At 42.8% G+C, this 18,375-nt stretch overlaps 1 protein-coding gene across 7 annotated transcripts in view; it reads left to right on the top strand.

Annotated features, from left to right (window-relative positions):
- The window catches only part of APOLD1 (apolipoprotein L domain containing 1), a 61,148-nt gene that overhangs the window by 25,056 nt on the left and 17,717 nt on the right, over nt 1-18,375 (top strand). For 5 of the 7 annotated variants that reach the window (XM_019452007.2, XM_053894594.1, XM_019452009.2 and 2 more), the window contains one exon: nt 1,345-1,479. The exons of the other annotated variants lie outside the window; for them this stretch is intronic. The gene's annotated coding sequence lies outside the window, so the exon portion shown is untranslated. The remainder of the gene's footprint in view (nt 1-1,344; nt 1,480-18,375) is intronic. 7 annotated transcript variants of the gene reach the window in all.

Here is an 18,375-nt window from a genome sequence, read left to right as displayed (position 1 = left end):
ATTCACAGTCATCAAATACTGGAAACCAAAATGTCCATCAACAATTGAATGGATATGGGGCACCTGGGTAGCTCAGTTGGTTGAGCATCCGAGTTCGGCTCAGGTCACAATCTTGCGGTCTGTGAGTTCGAGCCCCTCATCGGGTTCTGTGCTGACAGCTCAGAGCCTGGAGCCTGCTTCGGATTCTGTGTCTCCCTCTCTCTCTGAGCCTCCCCTGCTCATGCTCTATCTCTGTCTGTCAAAAATAAATAAAACATTAAAAAAATTAAAAAAAAAAACCCAATCGAATGGATAAACACACTGTGGTGTAACCATACCATGGGATACTACTTAGCAGTAAAAAAGAATGAACTATACACACAGCAACATGGGTGAATCTCAAATGCATTTTGCTAAGTGAAAGAAGCCAGATCTGAGTGACTACCGATTGTGTGATGCCATTTGTATGGCATCCTCAAGAAGGCAAAAGTAAAGAGATGGAGACCAGATCCTTGGTTGTCAGGGACTTGGGCTGAGATGCGTTGGTTATAAAGACGCAGCACCAGGGGATTATTGGGGCTGATGTAACTCTTCTGTATCTTAATGGTGGTAGTGGCATCATGCTGCTGCTTTACTTCCAAGCAGAGAGAAGAGGACACATATTTTTACAATCTAGGGAGTTAAGAGGGAAGAATCTTTTGCTTTCTGACTAAATTGAGGTCGTTGTATCTACTAGTTGAATTCTCAAGGGCTTCTGTCAGAGCTCCAGCTGGAAATTTCAGGGTCAATGAGAAGCCTAGACACCTAGAAAATTCTATCACAGATAAGATGTGTAAGGCAGAATAATGGCTCCCCATGACGTCTACATCCGATTCCCCGGAACTTATGAGTGTTGCCTTAAGTGGCAAAAGGGTCTTTCCATATGTGATTAATGTTGAGGACCTGGAGACAGGGAGAATAGCTTGGATTATCTAGCTGGGCCCAATCTAATCAAATGAATCCTTCAAAGCAAAAGCAGCTGTGGTCAGAGACACGCCTATGGAAGACTGGTCATTCCTTCTCCCTCATCCCTGCTTTGTTTTTCTCCATAGCACTCAGTACCGTATTGTAGGCAGAATGATGGATCCCCAAAGATGCACACACTCTAATTCCCAGAATCTGTGAATATATGTTACATGGCTAAAGGGGAGGGAAGGTTGCAGATGGAATTAAGTTTGCTCATTTGCTGACCCACGAATAGGGAGATTATTTGGGATTATCTGGGTGGATCCAATGTCACAAGGGTCCTGAAAGGTGGAAGAGGAGGGCAGAAGACATCAGAGTGACGGGATGAGAGAACTCAACGTGCCTTTGCTGGCTTTGAAGGTGGAGGAAGGAACCGTGGAGCCAAGGAACACAGCCTCTAGAAGCTGGAAGAGGAAAGGAAAAGGAGCCTCCCCTAGAGGCTCCAGTAGGGAATGCAGCACCGTCAACACCTTCATTGCCACCCGTGAGACCCAGGTTAGACTTCTAGCCCACAGTCCTGCAAGGGATTAAGTTTGTGTTGTTTCAAACCACTAGGTTTGTGGTGATTTGTTATAGCAACAATGGAAACCAATACATAAGGAGAATGTATTGTTAAGTGTGAGGGGAGATGTTAATATTCACCAGGCTTCCTGGTTCTTCATCCCTCGAGTCCAGGCAAGTGATCCATTTGTCTACTTTCAGGATCAGTCTCATTGCCACTGGGATCAGTTCTGATCCTGGCAGTAAACATATGGGGTGTTTGTTGATATAAGATCGTGTATTAAACTGCACTCCTGTTGCCTGTGCCAGTGTTTCCTGAAAACACGTTCCCAGCTCCTGCCCTCCTTCAGCACAGGTGACTCACCTCATTCTGAACCCAATTTCAGGTCGTATCTGCCCCTGCCTCGAGATCCCTGTTCCCGATCTCCTTTTCCTCCACCAGATTGTACTACATACTTGAGCCTGCCGAGGCCCCACACTTGCATCACCCCTGACACAACTGTTTCTTCCCTCTGCTTGGGATTTTGTTTTATGCCCGTGCGACAGAGGGAAAGATGTATTATAATGATGTACTGGCAATACCTCCCTTCTTGTCCACGGGATGAATGCATGCTTTGTATACTCAGCTCACTCTAGAGGGCTTGCTGAATTAAGCAGGGTGGCTGGCAGTGAAGAGAATTAACATGTGAGGGAAGACCAAAGTTCTCCACCTACCACAGGCTGAGGGGGATCGTTGGAAGAAAATTTGATGAGAAGGTTGAATAAGCAGTAGAGATGGGTGAGCTATAAGCCTGGAGATGTTGAGGAAATAGAAACTGAACAAATATTTAAAAGGAAGGTTTCCTAAGGGCGCTTGGCTGGCTCAGTTGGTAGAGCATGCAATTCTTGATCTCGGGGGCATGAGTTCGAGCCCAATGTTGGATGTAGAGATTACTTAATAAAAAATAAAGGAAAATGAAGAAAAAAGAGGAACGTTTCCTATATGGTATGTAATGTAATATTGTCTTTGCTTCGCTGAGAAACACTCAGTAAATGTTGGCTTTGTGGGAGCTTGGAGGTGGTAAGTGCTGAGGGCTGCCCTAAGGTAAGGGCAGGATGACCCCAAACGGCCCAGATAGTTTCAGATGGAGAGAATGAGGAAAGGGACGGAAGTGGTCTTCCCAGTGGAAGGCCTTTCAGCAGGGATCCTTCAGAAAGGCTGCAGGAAGTAGCTGTCCCTCAGAGCAGTCCAAGAGGGACACATGAGGGCATTTACCTGCCTGCACGCTCCTGTCTCCATTTCCGTTGGCCAGGGTTCACCTCCTGAACTCCTAGATAGTGTCGTCTGGCCACTCTGTGACCACTCAGAAACTGATTTCACACACTGCCATTTCATTGAAGTCTGGAAATGGGCAGTGACTCACATGGGTGGGGCACTGACAAAATGAAAGAAGAGGCAGTGGAGGGAATCTGAGAAGGCTGAAAACATTTGTCTCCGTGATGAGAAAAGCTTTTATTAAAATCTGGCTCTAGGGGCACCTGGGTGGCTCAGTCGGTTAAGCATCTGACTTTGGCTCAGGTCATGGTCTCACAGGTTAGTGAGTTCAAGCCCCGCATCAGGCTCCCCACTGACAGTGCAGAGCATGCTTGGGATTCTTGCTCTCTCCTCTCTTTCTGCCCTCCACCACTCACACTTTCTCTCTCTCTCGAAACAAATAAATAAAAACTTAAAAAGAAAAAAAAGAAGCCATACCTTCTATTTCAAAAAAAAAAAAAAAAACTCACTCCAAATTGTAAATCATGTTTTCAAGTGCACAGCTAATAAATGTATGAACTTACTTTTTTTTTTTAATGGTTATTTATTTTTTGAGAGAGAGAGAGAGAGTGAGCAGGGGAGGAGCAGAGAAAGAGGGGGACAGAGGATCCAAAGCAGGCTCTGTGCTGACAGCAGAGAGCCCAATGCTGTCTCGTGGGGCTCCAACTCAAGAACTGTGAGATCATGACCTCAGCCAAAGTTGGACACTTAACTGACTGAGCCACCCAGGCACTCCAAATTTACGTTTTTTTTCATAAAGACATATGAAAAACTACTGAGGAAACATTCCCTAATGCTAATTAACAATGCCCCAGAAATCTCATCTTTAGAATTTCAAATTATAGCCATAGTGCTGCAGTCTAACAGGTGGGAAGCTTCTAGCATTTTGATTTTTAAAAGGTCATGCTGTCTCAAAAATAAATAAACATTAAAAAAAATTTAAAAAAAAAAGGGGGGGGGGGGGCGCCTGGGTGGCTCAGTCACTTGGGCGTCTGACTTCGGCTCAGTTCACGATCTCACCATTGGTGGGTTCTGGCCCCGTGTCGGGCTCTGTGCTGACAGCTCAGAGCCTGGAGCTTGCTTTGGATTCTGTCTCTCTCTCTCTCTCTCTCTCTCTGCCCCTCCCCTACTTCCCCTGTCTCTGTCTCAAAAATAAATAAACATTAAAAAATTTTTTAAAAGGTCATGCTGTTTAATTACTCAAGTAATACATATAATATTTTTACTAGTAAAAAAAAATTTTTTTTCAAGCCAAAACCACCCTTCCGAGTGAAGGCAGTTGCATTTTCTCTGCCCTTTCTTAACTCAGCCCTGAACGGAAAAGGGGCATGATTTGAGGGGCAGATTTGGGGAAAATAAAGTGGGCATGCTCAGTTCATTCCCACCCACTTTCCTCCTTGGAATCCAGCCAGCATGAGGTCCACTCTCAGGGCGGGCTGACGCTTCCACTCACGGCAAGGCAAATCCCCCTTGGACCTGGACTGCTGGATTTTATTCTGCAGCTGGGTGTTGGGAAGCTTTTCTGACTCTCAACCCAGCTTTATCAGGAACTAGGTACGACTTTGGCCTTCTCCTTCCACTCCTTTATCTCAGTTTGTTTTGAACTCAGAAAAGGAGGAAGGGGTGCTATTTATCGGGCTCTGCTTCAGTGTTCCGACATTTGATACATTGGCCAGAAAATTGGTGTGGGAGAAATACACAATTAGGGAGAAGCGAATGAATGCCCATGGAGTGACTGAGGCTTCTGGAGTGGCATGGGATTGGCCTTGGCCCTGTGGTCTTGCTCTTTAGTGTGTGTGTGCAGGACATTTCGATCTTGGCAGTCTTACATTGAGCCAGGTAGGTTTTTATGGTGGTGCAGTGGGCTCTTAACAGCTGTGGCCTGGGAAAAAAGACCTTAGAAAAGCCACTCTGAGGCTGTAAGAGGACTTTGGCAATGGCACAGGGGCCACAAGAGGGACTTATCAGGGGCCAGCAGGCTGAAGAGGTCTTAATAAGCAGTTACAGCTGAGGCAAGGGTTCAATTATAGGGAGAAAGAAACAGTCTTTTCATATACTGCCCTTTTAGATATTGAAGGAGTAGAAAAATATTTGCTGTTTTTAAACTGTGGGGGCAGCTGGGTTCTCTTTGGACCGCAGAGCACTAATGAGAGATTAGTTTTCAATGTGCTAGTACTAAGTTTAGGTGGGTAATGTAAACAAACTGTCCTGATTTTGATTCCTTTTTAATGTTGTTTTGAACTATCTTCAAGGGCAAAAGTGGATGGACTAAGTTTGCATTTATGTGGCTCAAGAATCACTCCCTCTACTTGTCCTCGAGGTTGCTAGAAACTGGTTACGGAAATGGGATGGAGAAATCCTCCCCAGGTGATGGTTTTCTTCCGCCTGAGGAATGCCACAGAAAGAGGCGGTGGAAAAAGCCACGGCAGCACAGGAATAAAAATGCTTACTGGTTACTTTGGGAGCTCTGTCACTGGATGGAATTCACCTTCAGTGCAACACTGCAGTGCAGACAACTAAAATTCAAAAGGGACTCGGAAATTAAGAGGTTTCTAATATCTGGGTGGGAAAGGACAGCTCCACAGATAAGATCTGATCAACGAAGACGTTGCCAGTGCTGCACGATTCTAACTTGGCAAGGAGGCAGCAGCCCCTCAAATGCCTTGCCAGAGGTGGAACTTCCTGGATGTGAAAAATGCAAGGTGCCATTGTGCGGAAATTAACCTGTAGCTAGTAGATTTCTCGTAACTAGGTTTTTAAATTTATTTTTAAAAAGTCTTTATTTATTTATTTATTTATTTATTTGTTTTTGAGAGAGAGAAGGAGAGCGAGCAGGGGAGACACAGAAAGAGAGGGAGACACAGAATCCAAAGCAGGCTCCAGGCTCCAAGCTGTCAGCACAGAGACTGACCCGGGGCTCAAACCCATGAACCGCAAGATCATGACCTGAGCTGAAGTCCGGCTCTCAACAGACTGAACTGCCCAGGTGCCCCCCTCCTAACTGGGTTTTAACTCACAGTCCATCAATTCTGGATTCTTGGTCTCACTCAACTGGCTTCTGGTGAGGCTGTTATTTCTGCAACAGTTTTTGGCGACCCAAAATACTGTTGGCGACCCGCACTACTGATTCTGGGAATGTATTTTGCTTGATAATTTGCTTGAAAAATCGGCTTGTTTTCTGCCTCTGGTGTGTGTAGAGTGGGTGCTGTGATCATTTTGCATGTTCTGTAAATCTATAGACTCTTGGAAAAAGCAGAGTACAGACTTGCTGGGGGTAACTATTGTTTTCTAATTGGGAGGCCCTCTAGGAGCTGCCCCCATTCCAGTGAGATCCAGCTTAAAATGTAGCTTAAAAGATCCCTGCCTCTACCCAAGCATCGAAATCCCCTCCATCTGAGACAGAGCAGCTCGAATAAAAAGTTGGGGGAAATGAATTTTGGACTTCAATTTCTTTGAATTTTAATTCACCAAAACAGGATAATTTTGTTTTGAACCTTGCTTTTTTTGAACCTTAATGTCTCATGATTTTTACTTCATGCCTTGGACCTTAATTTCTCTCTAGACATTTGATAAAGGGAAGATGTTTATGTTAAAATTTTTTCCCCTCAACATTATTAGCATTTTGTTATTGAGGTTTTGTTGTGCATATTATAATGGGAATAGTGCATTTGTCATTTTTATTTTAATTTTATTATTATTTTAAATAATTTTAATGTTTTTAAGTTTATTCACTCTGAGACAGAGAGAGAGAGACAGACAGAGAGAGAGAGTGCACACAAGTGAGGGAGGGGCAGAGAGAGGGAGAGAGAATCCCAAGCAGGCTCTGCACTGTCAGCACCAAGCCCAATGTGGTGCTTGAACCCACGAACCGTGAGATCATGACCTGAGCCAAAGTCAGACGCTTAACCGACTGAGCCACCCAGGAGCCCAGTTTTATCAATTTTTAAAAACGTTTATTTATTTATTGAGAGAGAGAGAGAGCAAGCATGTGTGGGGGAAGGGCAGAGAGCAGAAGAGAGAGAGAATCCCAAGCAGGCTCTGTGCTGGCAGCGTAGAGCCTGACGGGGGCTCAATTCCATGAACCCCTGAGACCATGACCTGAGCCAAAACCAAGAGTCGAAGATCAACCGAGTCACCCAGGCGCCCCTTTGTCATTTAATTTCAATCCCGGGGCATCTGGGTGGCTCAGTCTGTCAAGCGTCCGATTTCAGTTCAGGTCATGATCTCATGGTTTGTGGGTTCAAGCCCTGTTTTGAGCTTTGCGCTGACAGCTCAGAGCCTGGCGCCTGCTTCAGATTCTGTATCTCCCTCTCTCTCTGTCCCTCACCTGCTCAGTCACGCTCTCTCTGTCTCTCTCAAAAATAAATAAACATTGGAAAAAAATGTTCTTTAAATCTCAATCCTGATCCTCTGGTATGCTATGTGGAAAACATGGATAGGCATGATAAAAACGGATAATAGAAAAATGAAAAGTTCAGATTTGGGTACAAAATGGCATTGAACTATTTAATCAATGCATATAGGGAACTATTTTGGAACCTTTTGTGAGTGAAATCTGTCTTGCCCACCAGTGTTCCTGGGAGGGGACAAAGTTGGGTAATATAAGAGGGAGGAGTAGTCTCATGAAGATGGGGCAGGACTGTTCTGATAGGCTCCTGAGGTCCTCTCTTGAGGATGTCACACACACCTCTGCTGACATAGGCTTAATGGCTAAAACCAGCGGTTTAAGAGAACAAAAATCAAGGGAATATTAGTGGGGGGATAATTCTTAACTGACTTTTGATATTATCTTCTGCCATAGATTGAGTGATTCTCCAAGCATATCCATGTCCTAATTCCCGGAACCTGCGAACATATTCTTTTATGTGGTACCAACGACTTTGCAGATGTGATTAAGTTAAGATCCTGACGTGGGGAGGTTATCCTGGATTATCTGGTTGGCCTGATGTGACCACAAGGGTACTTAAAGGGGGACACAGAAGAGTCAGAGAGGAAGGTGATGTGATGACAAAGCCAGAGATGGGAATGACGAGCTTTGGCGACGGAGAAAGGAGACACAGGCAACAAGCACAGGCAGCCACTAAATGTTGAAAATGACAAAAAAAAAGTGGGGGGGGGGGGGAGTGGGATTCTTCCTCTTCCTCAGAGCCTCCAGAAGGAACCAGCCCTTCCAGCACCTGGACTTTACCTCTGAAAAGTGAAATGGATTTTGGACCTCCGACCTCCAGAACTACTAGAGAATAAAGATGCATTGTTTTAAGTAACAATGTGGTAATTTGTTACAGTCCCAACAGGGAATGAATACCACTTCCATCTGTGAAGGAACCTGACTTAGTAGATCTCCTTGTGTTCTTGGAGAGGGTGATGTAATCTGATTGGTAAATTCCAGAATAATAAATTGAGCATGAATGGCTTGGTTTCATTCTTCTTCCTCTTTGGGAGCCAGGCAGCCCAAGAAAGCACCCACTCTGCTATTTGCAGGGCAGGGCCACCCAGATGATGGGATCTGCCCCTCTTGGGGCTGCTGGGTTTGGCTGGTTCAGTCGGTATAATACTGTGTGGTTCAGTATTAGTAAGCTCATTTGCCTTCCATGCTAAGCTACATTCTCTAGTGGCTCTTTTTTTAATGTTTATTTATTTTTGAAAGAGAGAGAGAGAGAGAGAGAGCAAGTGAGCAGGGGAGGAGCAGAGGGAGAGGGGGACACAGGATCCAAAGCAGGCTCCAGGCTCTGAGCTGTCAGCACAGAGCCCGATACGGGGCTTGAACTCATGAACCACGAGATCATGACCTGAGCCGAAGTCAGACACTTAACCAACTCAGCCACCCAGGTGCCCCTTCGGTGACTTTTATCAGAAAAGGTGATATTTTGGTTCCCATGGATCACTTCTTTGTCTTATTTCTCTCTTTATGTATAACTCAAACATGATAAAAGGGTGAACTTGAAGATAATAGATTGAACAAAAGTGGCACAACCTTTTCTTCCAGCTCCAAATTTCTATAAGGTCTATAAGAAATGGAAAAGGTAGATGAAGAAAATCACAACTGCATGGGAAACAAGAGGGGGAAATTTCCAGGGACCAGAAATTGTGACAAATGCCTGTATAATACAGGCGCAGGTGAAAAAGATCTATGATAGCCAAAACTTGAATATTGTTTTTTTGTTTTTGTTTTTGTTTTGCTGCAAAATATAGGAAGGACACCCTGAATGCTCACTGCCCCAAACTGGTAGATGCTAGCAGCAGGAAAAAGTTCAAAGTTCAAATAAGTTGACTGATTCGGGTACTGCAGCAGGAATGTCTAGATGGTTTGATCCCTCCTTAGCACCACCTTCTCCTACCCCTTCCGCCGGATAATAGTAATGGTAGTGTCTATCTCCAGTGAAGAAAAATGGGGAGGAAGGTGACAGTAAGAAAGATAAGGCAGGGCCCCACCTTCAGTGTCTGGCAACGTCTGGGAAGAATGAGGAGCATCTGTACCAGAACACTAGCCACCGAGGTATAACCAGTGGTAATCCTATCCTTCCTCAAAACAGGCCAAGAGGGGCGCCTGGGTGGCTCAGTCGGTTAAGCGTCCGACTTCGGCTCAGGTCATGATCTCATGGTCCGTGAGTTCGAGCCCCATGTCGGGCTCTGTGCTGACAGCTCAGAGCCTGGAGCCTGCTTCCGATTCTGTGTCTCCCTCTCTCTCTGACCCTCCCCCGTTCATGCTCTGTCTCTCTCTGTCTCAAAAATAAATAAACATTAAAAAAAAAAAAAAAAAAGATGAAGAAGAAAAAAAAAAAAAAAACAGGCCAAGAAAAGCAATGTGACGTAGATCTAACAGATGCCCTCTACAGAGATGAGTGAAAAATCAAGAATGTCCAACTTTGAAGAATGCCACCACAACAGAGAGAGACGGTCAAACTTCCACCTGAGGAAATGGAGTCTGTAGAGCAAGAAGATTAGGGCTTTGCAACAAGTTATGACTTGTGTTCACATTCTTGTGAACGCTGAATACACATAAGTATGAATAAGCCAGAGATTATGGAATCTGATTGTTGAAATAATAAAAGGGCTCCATCAGATTTGCTGGAAAACAAATTAACGAACTGGAAAACAAAGCTAGAAAGTTCTCTACATAATCAAGATACGTGAAAGATCTAGAATTTTCAGTTTTATCTAATCAGAGTTCCAGAGAGAAAGACTATAGAATATGGAAGCGAGGCGGAGCATTTAAATAAGTCATTCAGAGAAGACTTGCTTCCTCAGATTGAAAGGACCTACAAATAGTATGAAATGTATGAATAGAAGAGATAAGGAAAAAAGCCTTAAAATCTTCCAGACAAAATAAACAGAATGCCTACAAAGGAGGGAGGGAGGGAGAATCAAACAGACATCAGATTTCTCATCAAAAACACTGTATTAAAAAATATCGGTGCAGGGGCGCCTGGGTGGCTCAGTCGGTTAAGCGTCCGACTTCAGCTCAGGTCACGATCTCACGGTTGGTGAGTTTGAGCCCCGCATCGGGCTCTGGGCTGATGATGGCCCAGAGCCTGGAGCCTGCTTCCGATTCTGTGTCTCCCTCTCTCTCTGATCCTCCCCCTGTTCATGCTCTGTCTCTCTCTGTCTCAAAAATAAATAAACGTTTAAAAAAAAAAAATATATCGGTGCAATGGTATCTTCATAATTTTAAGAGACGCTGACTTTTTAGAGCATTTTGACCACTTTTAATTGTACACAGTGGCATACAAGTATATTCACATTGTTGCGTGACCATCCAATCTATCCAGCTCCAGACCTCTTCATCATCCCCACTGAAACTTGATGCTCAGTAAACACTAATCCCCCATTCCCTTCTTCCCACAGCTCCTGGCAGCCACCATTCTTTCAGAAGGGACAATAACTTTTAATTTAGGATTTTCCAAGGCCCAATGAAACAGAAGAAAAGGATGGGGGTCTTTTCCTACCAGACATGCACCGTTAATATAGAGCTATTGTTATTAAAACAGAATGACATTAGTGCATGGATGGACAAGTAGACAACTAGGAACAGAACAGAAGCTCAGAACAGACCAAACTATTTATGAAAACGATTTATACAAAATGGACACTCTGGATCTATAGGGAAAAGAAGAACTATACTAGTGATGCTTGATAACCCCTTATACATAATTAGATCCCTAGCTCACAGATATACCAAAAATGAATTCTAGATAAGGACTCAAACTGAAAAGTAACTTTTATTTATATATTTTTTAATTTTTTTATTAAAAAAATTTTTTAATGGTTATTTATTCTTAATTTTTTTTTAATGTTTTATTTATTTTTGAGACAGAGAGAGACAGAGCATGAACGGGGGAGGGGCAGAGAGAGAGGGAGACACAGAATCGGAAGCAGGCTCCAGGCTCTGAGCCATCAGCCCAGAACCCCACGCGGGGCTTGAACTCACGGACCGCGAGATCCTGACCTGAGCCGAAGTCAGACGCCCAACCGACTGAGCCACCCAGGCACCCCTAATGGTTATTTATTCTTGAGACAGAGAGAGAGCATGAACAGGGGAGGGGCAGAGAGAGGGAGACACAGAATCTGAAACAGGCTCCAGGCTCTGAGCTGTCAGTACAGAGCCCCACACGGAGCTCGAACCCACGAACCGTGAGATCATGACCTGAGCCGAAGTCCGACGCTTAACCGACTAAGCCACCCAGGCGCCCCGAAAAGTAACTTTTAGAAGAGAAAATGGGAGAATGTTTTTATGGTCTTGCTCTTTAGGATAAAACGAAGCCGAAAACCCAAGCCATAAAGGAAAAAATTGGTAATTTCAACATTAACATGTAGAAAATGTCTGCTTATTAAAAGTCATTATAAACATTGAGAAGTTACAGGGGTGCCTGGGTGGCTCAATCGGTTAAGCATCGGACTCTTGATTTTAGCTCAGGTCATGATTTCATGGTTGTGAGATAGAGCCTCGCCTCAGGCTCCATGCTGGGTGTGGATCCTGCTTAAGATTCTCTCCCTCTCCTGCTGCCTTTTCCCTGCTCATGTGTGCACCCTCTCTCTCTCTCAATAAAAAAAAAAAAAAATCGAGAAGTTACAATCCAAAAGGTGATATTTGTAACAGATATAACCCACAAAGATTGGTGTGCAGATTACATAAAAAACTCCTACAGATCAATAAAATATAAATAACCCATTAGAAAAAGACAAAAATATAAACAAATTCACAGAAAAGTAAAACCAAATGACAAATAGGATGATCAACCTTCCTAAGATTCATAAAAAATGCAAAGAAAAATAATAATGTGATTCATTTTTTTTAGCCAGTTTGGCAAAAACGAATATAAATGTGATACCAATTGTTGGTGAGAACGTAGAGCCATAGGACCTATTCTGCACCATTGGCAGGAAGGTAAACTAGTATGTCCACTTTGGAGAACAATTTGGTAATGTCTAGAAGAATTACAAATGCACATAACCTAAGGCCTAGGATTTCATTCTGAGGATTCATTCTAGGAAGTCAACAAGACTTGCACAAGAATGTTCAGAGCAACATGGTACAAGTAAAAAAATTAGAAATCTGCATTAGAAATATACATCAAGGGCACCTTGGTGGCTCAGTCAGTTAAGCATCTGACTTCAGCTCAGGTCGTGGTCTCATGGTTCATGAGTTCGAGCCCTGCATCAGGCTCGCTGCTGTCAGCACGGAACCTGCTTCGGATCCTCTTTCCCTCTCTCTTCCTCTCCCCCACTCGTGCACTCTTTCTTTCTCAAAAATAATAAAAAAACATTAAAAAAAAGAAATACACATCAATAGGAAAATGAGTAGTTAACTCGGATTCTATTAATAAAAAGTTGTACTACAAGCAAATCTGATTAAATTATGATTAAGCTTGAGCTTCACCTTCAGGATAGGGATGTCTTTCACAAATGTAATGTTGAATGAAAAAAGCAAATTGGCAAAAAAATACACCTAGTAAGATATCATTTATAGAAAGTTTAAAACAACCAAAAGAATACTATGTATTGATTTCGGATACGTCTGTAGTAGTTAAAACCTAACAAAATGTATAGGATGATAAGCACCAAATAAAGGATAGTGTTTGCCACAAGAAGGAAAGGAGGAGGATGTGATCACTGAGAGAAAAACAGAGCCAAAGAAGTAACTATAGAAGATTTGAATCAGACAATTAAAAGCTTTTTGTTTTTTAATGTTTATTTTTGAGAGAGAGACAGAGACAGAGACAGAGCATAAGTGGGGAAGGGCAGAGAGAGAGGGAGACGCAGAATCTGAAGCAGGCTCCAGGCTCTGAGCTGTCAGCACAGAGCCTGATGCCGGGCCCGAACCCATGAACCAGGAGATCATGACCTGAGCCGAAGTCAGACGCATAACTGACTGAGCCACCCAGGCGTCCCCAGACATTAAAATCTTAATCAAGCATATGCAAATATATGTATCCCATATATATATATATATATCCAACAGGCAGAGAAATAGCATTTTCTTCAAATACACATAAAACATGGACAAAAATTGAGCATGTAGTAGGCCAGTTTCCCAACCTGTATACCATGTGGGACCTGTGTCCCATGGGCCAGAGGTTTGGGTATTATAGCCTGACTCCCACCAGCATCCTAGTCTGGGGCTCCAAATTCCTTTTACCCTAATGAGATGCACAAATATCATTTTTTACATGTACCACAACACCAAGAAAGTTTGGGAAGCAGACACTTGACCATAAAGAAAAGCTTAACAAATTTCAAGTCACATGCAGTGATCACAATGTAATAAAATTAGAAATTGAGGATAAAAAGAACCATTCCCAAACCTATACACTTAAAAACTAAGAATAAAAAGGGACACGTAAATAACTCTTGGATTAAGAGAAAGTCAAAATAGAAAATACAAATTATTGGGGCACCTGGGTAGCTCAGTCAGTTAGGTGTCCGACTTCGGCTCAGGTCATGATCTTACGGTTTGTGGGTTCGAGCCCTGCGTCGGGCTCTGTGCTGACAGCTCAGAGCCTGGAGCCTTCTTCAGATTCTGTGTCTTCCTCTCTCTCTGCCCCTCCCCTGCTTGTGCTCTGAATCTTTCTCTCTCAAAAATAAATAAACATTAAAAAAAAGATACAAATTATTTAGAATGGAACAAAAAAGAACATTACATATTAAGATCCACAGAATGGGACCAAACAAGGAAATCCATAGTATGTATGTATGTATTTAAAGTAATCTGTATGCCCAACACAATGTGGGGCTTGAACTCACAAGCCTGAGATCGAGTTGCACACTTTTCCAACTGAGTCAGCCAGGAGCCCCAGAGATCTGTAGTTTTAAATGCACTTTTTTGGAAAACAAGGAAGACAGAAAATAAGTGCCTGAGCTGAAGTCAAGAGTCAGAGGCTTAACTGACTGAGCCACCCAGGTACCCCTAAGATTTTATTTTTAAGTAATTTCTACACCCAGTGTGGGACTCAGATGTACAACCCTGAGATCAAGAGTCTCAAGCTCCATGGACTGAGCAGGTGTCGCATCTTACATTTTTATTTGATAAATCAGGCAACTCTAAAATTAATGAAAATAGAAAATAAAGATAGATTTTTTTGGGGGGGGGAAGCAATTAGGTAAACTTTTATAAAGTTTAATTAAAAAAGATAAACTTGGGGCGCCTAGGTGGCTCGGTCGGTTGAGCGGCCGACTTCGGCTCAGGTCATGATCTCACGGTCCGTGGGTTTGAGCCCCGTGTCAGGCTCTGTGCTGACAGCTCAGAGCCTGGAGCCTGTTTCGGATTCTGTGTCTCCCTCTCTCTGACCCTCCCCCATTCATGCTCTGTCTCTCTCTGTCTCAAAAATAAATCAACGTTAAAAAAAAAATTAAAAAAAAAGATAAACTTAACATTGGGATATAAAGAGACATACTACAGATATATAGAGGAGATTTTAAGAGTTATTACAGAGTACCATGTGTAATTTATGCCAATATATTTGATGAAATGGACAATTATTGAAGATAACCTAAATGTCAAATATTGGATCCACAATAAAGAAAAAGCCCGAATATACCAATAACCACAAAAGAAATTGAAATCGTTGTCAAAAAAATACCTACCGAAAAGGTACATGGTCCCAACGTGGTCTGTGTTCTACAGTGAATTCTTCCAAGCAGTTAAAGGACATAATTCCCATCCTATCCCAGCCTTTCTCGAGCACAGAATCAGATGGGAAGCTATGTGATTCATTTTATAATCCTGACATAACTCTGATACCAGCGAGGACAAAGGACAACACAAGAGAAGAAACAGGCCCAATCCCTTAGAGTCAGTCAGTCACTCAATATGCAAATCTAATTTAGGTGTATTTTGAAAGAATAATGCATCATGAGTAATTAAAGTTTATCTTAGAATGTAAGAATAATCTAAATTAAAATTGTTAACTAATCTACTACATCAAGAGATTCATTCGACAAATGGTTACTGAGCTCCTATCACGTACCACGCACTGTACTGGGAACTGGGAAAACAGCAGTAAACCAAAACTTAAAAAAAAGACGTTTAAGTCAACTTTACCCAAAAACTTATCATAATTCTGTAAATCTTTCATTTGAGTAAAAGTACAACCACTTGGGGCACCTGGGTGGCTCAATCGGTTAGGCATCCAACTTCAGCTCAGGTCATGATCTTATGGTGAATGGGTTCCAGCCCCACGTTGGGCTCTGTGCTGACAGCTCAGCCTGGACCCTGCTTCGGATTCCGTGTCTCCCTCTCTCTCTGTTCCGACCCCACTCGCGCTCTGTCTCTCTTTCTCTCTCAAAAATAAATAAACATTAAAAAAATAAAAAAAATATATAACCGCTTCGGTAATAGCAATTTCCTAAACTACAAATGAGCAACAATTCACAATTAATTTTGAAAAGAGATTTCTTAAAATAAGTCTCTAGTTCAGCAGTAGGTTTGACTGAAAGTGAAAGCCACTCTGAAGAGAACTCACCACGTCAGGATAGAGGGATGGCGGACTGAAACGGTACACGAGAGAACAAAAGGAGGCAAACATTTTGGTGAATAGGTATTTTTCATTGCTTCTGAAGGATGTGGCAGTAGAGAGAAAATCCTCCGGTGGAAAGGATTTTGGGGTGGCCTATATGTGCTTTCTGGAGAAGCAGGAGGAAGCAGTGATGCCTCTGAACACACTGGAACCCAGGATTGTGAATTAGAGAACGAGGTATGTGATAGTTAAATTTTTTTTTAATGTTTATTTGTTTATTTTGAAACAGAGGGTGTGTGAGCAGGGGAGAGGCAAAGAGAGAGAGAAGGAGAGAGAGAATCTTACGTAGGCTCCATGCTGTCAGCACAGAGCCTGCCACGGGGCTTGATCCCGCAAACCGAGAGATCATGACCTGAGCCAAAATCGAGAGTGGGATGCTTAACTGAGCCACCCAGGCGCCCCTGTGGTAATTTTATTTGTCAATTTGGCTAGGCTTTGGTGCCCAGTTGTTTAGTCAAACACCAGTCTAGATATTGCTATGAAGGTCATTTTTAAAGATGTGATTTGCATTTAAATCAATAGACTCTGAGTTAAGCAGATTACTTTCCATAATGTGGGTGGGCCTCGTCAAATCAGTTGAAGGCCTTCAAAGCAAAGACAGGTTTTCCCAAGAGGTAAGTCTGCCTCCAGATTGCACTCTCTATTCCCACTTGACTTTCCAGCCTGCAGATTTCACATTCAAAATTGCAACATCAACTTTCCCCTGAATTTTTAGCCTGCCAGTCTGCTCCACAAAATTCAGGCTTGTCTGCCCCACAATAGTGTGAGCCAATTCTTTAAGATAAATCTTTCTCCCTCTGTATATATCCTACTGGCTCTGTTTCTCTGGAGAATCCTACTACAAGGCAGAAGAGCAAAGGAGAGTCTGAATGGAAAGGCATGAAAAGATCTGCTCTCAGAGGAAGCTGACCCAGTGGCGAAGAAATGTATTGGAGAATATTTAGTGCCAGATGGAAAAGCCTGAGTGATTGCAGGGAGTTGGATTTATGTTCTGGTGTTTTTATCCTCCTTGCAATGCCAGCAATCAGTTTCCCAGATTTCTCTTTTTTGGTTCTTTTTCCATCAAACCTGCTTCACCACCACAGAATGCAGAACTGGACCCGTGTGGCTTTCCATCAGTAGCCTCCAGATTTGCTGCTCCCCATGACTCTTTACAAAGGCTGGCATCTTGTAAGGATAGCTCGCACTGTCTTAATTTCTTAATATGGCTAATCTCTTCAAGAATTTTACATTTTCCTCCAATTAGTTTGTTAAGTAGTAGAGCAAGCTTCCCCTCCTTCCTCTACAGCTGCTTTCTATTCCTTTTTTTTTTTTGTATTTTTTAAAAATTGTAGGGGCCCCTGGGTGGCTCAGTTGGTTAAGCATCCAACTCTCAGTTTCAGCTCAGGTCCTGATCTCACGGTTTCGTGGGTTTGAGCCCCGTGGCTGGCTCTGTGCTGACAATGCCAAGCCTGCTTGGGATTCTCTTTCTCTTCCTCTCTCTCTGCCCCTCCCCTGCTCATCCTGTCTCTGTGTCTCTCAAAATTAATAAATAAACTAAAAAAAAAAAAAAAAAGGAGAAGAAGAAGAAACAGAACCTTGTCAGCCACCCCAGAAACTCCTTTGTGTGTCCTGTCCCCATCTCAACCTCCTCCCTTGCCCCAAAAGTAACCACTTTTGATTTTTTGAATTACTTTATTGAGATATAATTCACATACCATATAATTCACCTATTTAAAGGGTATGATTAAATGGTTTGTAGTATATTCACAGAGTCATGCAACCATCTCCTGACTTTTACAGCACTTTCTTATACCTAGTACATATAGGAAAGGCAGGGTAAATGTTTGTTCTGTCCCTTAATTTATCAGTTTTCAAGATATTGAATTAATTTTCTTCCATCTTTCAAATACGACCAGTTAGTTGGGGTTTTTTTGTTTTGGGGTTTAAAAAAATGTTTGTTTATTTATTTATTTATTGAGAGAGAAAGAGAGAGAGAAAGAGAAAACACACAAGCAGGGGAGGGGCAGAGAGAGAGAGAGAAAGGGAGAGAGAGAATCCCAAGCAGGTTCTACATTCTCAGTGCAGAGCGATTCTCAGGGCTCGATCTCACAAACAGTGAAATCATGACCTGAACTGAAATCAAGAGTGGGACGCTTAACCCTGAGCCTCCCAGGCACCCCATGTTGTTGGGTTTTTTAAGCCATTATATACTCATGGTTTCAAATATATTTGATGAGTTTCAATCCATTGCAAATTATTAGTGAAGCCCAAATTGTCTCATTTTGACCAACATTGCCTCCTAGTTCCCTCTGACATAACTCTAGTTGTGTTTGATAGCTTTCTTGCTATCTGGTATGATCAGCTGCTACAAAGCATGTCAGGCTTTGGTAATTTTATTTTTTATTTTTTATTTTTTATTGAGAGAGAGAGAGAGAGAGGGAAAGAGAGAGAGAGGGAGCAAGAGAGCCAGGGAAGGGCAGACAGAGAGAGGGAGAGAGAATCCCAAGCAGGCTCTGCACTGTCATCACAGAACCCAACGTGGGGCTTGAACCCACGAACCGTGAGACCATGATCTGAACTGAAATCAAGGGTCTGTCACTC

Source organism: Panthera pardus, unplaced genomic scaffold (assembly GCF_024362965.1).
Source record: "Panthera pardus isolate Hobbes unplaced genomic scaffold, ASM2436296v1 HiC_scaffold_6, whole genome shotgun sequence".
Taxonomy (NCBI): Eukaryota; Metazoa; Chordata; class Mammalia; order Carnivora; family Felidae; genus Panthera; species Panthera pardus.
Note: the sequence above shows the minus strand (reverse complement) of the source record. Positions and strands in the feature narration are given on the sequence as shown.